Below are 4499 nucleotides of genomic sequence, written 5' to 3'. Positions count from 1 at the left end.
GATCCCAGGTGCTAGTTTGCCACTCAACCAAATGTGTGTGCCGTTGGACACACAGGCGACTGACTGTGTATACTATCAGATGTGGTTTGGGTACAAATATCTGAAAGAGTCTCTCCTCCTATACAGACCTACCCAGGTGTTGAGATCTGCAGAGGACGCCCTGCTGGCAGTTCTGCTGCCCTGCAAAGTTTGTGCAGTGGTGAAGCATGAGACAAACTACTTCGTGGTGGCTCCAGGGCTGTGGAATGCCCTCTCGTCCAAGCTGCATCTGACCTCATCACTGGCATAAATTGTGACAAACCTTTTTGCACAGGCCTTTAGGGATGGAGGGTGAAATCAGAATATGCATTACTCGGTTAATTGTACTGAGCTGTTTGTAAACCACCCTGGGGGTGGCATGGTGAAGGGTACAGTATACATAATAAAATGCTTGTGGTTGGATCTATTTTTGTTTCATCTTCAAGAGAGGCATGTATAGATAATAAAATCATGGGAGACTTGTCTTCTCCCCTTTTCTTGCCTGCATTTTTTCTTATTACACTGTCTGCATTTAGTTGCATTACAGGTACTCAAAGCCTCCGCTCTGTATGAGTGTCAAAGTAAAAGAAGGCAGGGAACGACAGCCCTACAATGTATCTGTCTTCCTAGTAAGTGCCCCCCCCCCCTTTCATAAGGATAAACATTTTCAAACCCTTGCTACTGTGATTTTTACACAAACTGTCCCAGCCACTTTCTCAAGAGAGAGGGAGGGGAATCATATCATTGTAGGAACTTTGCTTTTCCTTGACCATGCATAGACCTCAGTATATAGAGATGAGCACATCTTCATAAAAGCAGAAGAAAAAACTTTGGGGAGGGCTTACAGTCAGTGGTAGACAGCATCTTTTTTTGCAGCAGGTTTGTTTATCACATATATTTTTTTATCTTGACCTTCTCCAGAAATCTCAAAACAGCATATCTGTCTCTCCAAATTCATTTTTATCTTCACAACAACCCTGTGAGGTAGGGCAGACTAGGATAGCACTCCTAGCTCTAGCAGATGGTGAGCTACACTGTCTGAGCAGGGATTTAAACCTTGATCTTTGAAGTCCTAGCCTGATTTGGAACTTGTGGCCCTCCAGATGTTGTTAGGCTACAACTCCCATCTTCCCTGGCCATTGACCATGCTTGCTGTGGCTGATGGGAGTTGGAGTTTAGCAACATCTGCAGGGCCACTGGTCCACCAGCCTGCTCTAGCCATTACACTTGAGTTCTTTTATGCTCTGTTAGTTAACCTTATTTTTTGTTGTTGTTGCAAGGTGTGTTCAAATTGGCCATAAACTGATCAGAGCCTCCAGAATTGGGCAAGCTCAACAGAAGGTCCAAATACGCAAATGAGAAATAAAAAGGGAGTGTGTGTGGGGGGGTGGATAGATCCTTCCCTCCCCTTGCCTTATCTTTCCCAATTAGAGCACCCTAAACCACAAAAGACAAGCAGAATGTTTGCTTCAATTGTCTGCTGGCATTGCTGGCTTCGTTGTGGACCCATTAGAATAAGCAGAAAATTAACTCTGACAACACGTTGCTTAGTAAACAAACATAGGTTGATTGATGAAGACAAACTGCAGAATTGCCCACAAAATGTTATTCGTCTGTCAAGGAGAAAGAGAGAGAGTCCTTTCTGAATCCTTTTACACCAGTTTAATGCAGCTTCCTTCTCAACAGAAGCAGCCAAGCAATTTAATAAATGTCTTTTAACATAATCTTAAATGACTTGGCTGCACAGAAATCCATTTATCATACAACAGAATTTCTATATAGGGAATACAGCACAGATTTTAATTGATGTGGAAACATAAGATTTTGTTTAATATCCTCATAATCCTGCCCATTTTGCTAATGAGATTATGGATTTTTCCCCAGGTTTTTGTTTCTTATTTAAAAAGCAAACCAATAAATTATGTGGTGTGCACTAACTATTCTTACACAGATGGAGTGTTTAATAAAAAAACCCTGCTTGGTTGCCATCCCAGCAAATCGCTTGCAACACAACGGTAAAGAAATTACATGGAATTAAGGGCCAAACTACATGTTAGATTTATTTAGTGGAGGTGGGAAATGGATCCGAGCTAGCAAGGCTGCTTTGTACAGGTATGGCAAAGAGGGTGGATTCAGGGCACCCAACCTAAAACTATATTACAATGCCTTTCAAATTTGACATTGTTTATCCTCATTAAGAATGAACGAGAGATTCACTCTATCCAACTATCAAGGCTCTTCCATTTCTGTCTACCTTGAAAAAAGGTATCTTTGAATTACGAAATCCTTTTCTTCACCCCTCACTTAAAGTATGGGAATTCTGGGTTTGGAAACTAATTCCAGATAGTTCTCCTTTGCTCCCATTCTTAGACCACCTGCAAGTTTGTGACCTGTCAAAATATAGTCAATATAAGGGCTAAGAGGAAACAGGTTTATACTCTAGCCAAGATTTGTTCCCTTCACCTCCTAACAGTTAGATGACCTATTAGCACCTGCACAAACTACTTGGCTTCAAAAGCTGCACGTGCAGACTTTCGCTGTTGCTTGGAGTGTTCAACATTCACTTGCCATCTTTGAAAAACTGTGCTACGTCCATTCCAGATGGATGAAGAGTGAGGTACCTGTTTTTTACCGCAGCAGGTACCTCACTCTTCATATCATGTTCATGATGATCGGTATCAGAAGAAGGGGAGCTTGCACTGAATATGAGCAGATCTAAGGGAAATATCTTAAGGTGGCTGGAAGGCAGTATGGTGGTCTTCCTCTTTTAAATCGATCTTTGCACTTGTCAAGGAACAATCACTTAAATTAATTCACTAGTGGTACCTAACGCTAGCATGTTCAAGTTATATTGGGGCTTGGTTTCTTCTCTTTGTTGCGGTGTGTGTGTGTGTGTGCTGTATTAATGGGACTTATTTTCTCTTATGATGGGAATATCAGGCCATAAGCAGCTTTTAAGACGAAGGGTTCAATGTGCTTTCTAACATTCTGAATATTACAGTGATTAAAGACCCAGGTTTGGTCTTGTTATCATTATTCTGAGGTGCAAATAAAGATATTTTGTTTAAGCCATCAACAACCCCTTTCCTGGCAGCAGCCGAACTGGAGATCGCATTCTTACAAATAAATGATTGTTTATTAACTATGCAAAAAATGGCATGATAGGGTTTGGAAGGTTGCGCTTGTCAACAAACTAACAGAACATTGCAGAGTAGTCAGAGGCAAGATTACTTCTTCACCAGAGGAACCTAGACCATCTTTTGATCACTTTTCTTTATAGAGAGTTATGTTCTTCTGAACTTCATCTCATTATTCCAGGTTTTCTGTTGTTAACTTTGCAAGTCTGCTGCTGTCATCAGTCTTATATGTTTGATATTCTTACCAAAGTGTGAAATGAGGACACATGGCTCACTTATGTTTCTATCTTTTCTCAGTATCTTTTCTCAGGATTGTTTTCATTGTTTTCTATCAGTTCCAATGTTTTGTCTGTAATAAAATAAATAAATTGCTAAACACTGCTGAAAGGTTAACAAAATGTTTAATTTTTTTTTAATGTTAACAAAAATGTTTCTCCAATGTGCCCTCTTTCAGCTCAACCCTAGTTTTACCCCTTGGCCATACTGATCAGGACAGATAGATCCGTCTTACAGATCTGTCACTTGCTGTTTTTGTAAGCATACATCTGTTTGGAGTGGGTATTTTTTTTCCTTTTTCCTTTCTAGAAACCACTTTTAAATTGTTCTTGTAAACCACCTCTGAACAGCAGGAGAGGTGCTGAAATAATAACGAAATAAAACAGCAACAACCAAATAAATAAAAATGAAGAGGGGATAGCAGCAAGGCTGAGTCTGATGCGTTGCTTTCAACGAACCCGTCAAATCTTTGGCTGCAGATCTCTAGCGCTGGCACCGTTTTTTGCTTCACCCACCGTTGAAATGAATGAAGCAGTCACAGTCAGTCAGTTGCAGCTGTTTGCTCCAGTCTTAATTCCACAGAGATAATGCTAATTGTCAGCTTCTCCTGGATATGCCCCAACCTACTCATTGTGCTTTATTCTTTTTCCCAAGCAGCATGAGCTTCCACCCACTGTTCCTAATTGCTGTACATTTCCTGTTCTTACCATCCACACCTGAGTTTCCAGTCACAGGCTGATAAAAGGACAAATGAAGGGGAACCCACCTTCCAGCTGTTGTCCCATGGAGCATCAAAGCTTCAGCCGAGATGGGGAACGCCGCTGAAACAACGTGAGCAGTCCTTAGGAAAATCGTTTGCAATAGCAAATTCCCCACCCTGTTCGTCATGGGAATGGAAGGAGGAAACCACCGAAAGGAAGTGGGGGGAAATAGGAGAGAGAGAGAGAGAGAGAGAGAGAGAGAGAGAGAGAGAGAGAGAGAGAGAGAGAGAGAAATTAAAATATCAAAGCAAGTTGGAAAGGTTATTTTCATACAGCCACTACAGGCTTCATGATTTCATAGGGAAAT

The sequence above is a fragment of the Lacerta agilis genome, chromosome 8 (assembly GCF_009819535.1).
Source record: "Lacerta agilis isolate rLacAgi1 chromosome 8, rLacAgi1.pri, whole genome shotgun sequence".
Lineage (NCBI taxonomy): Eukaryota > Metazoa > Chordata > Lepidosauria > Squamata > Lacertidae > Lacerta > Lacerta agilis.
This window is presented reverse-complemented; position numbering follows the sequence as displayed.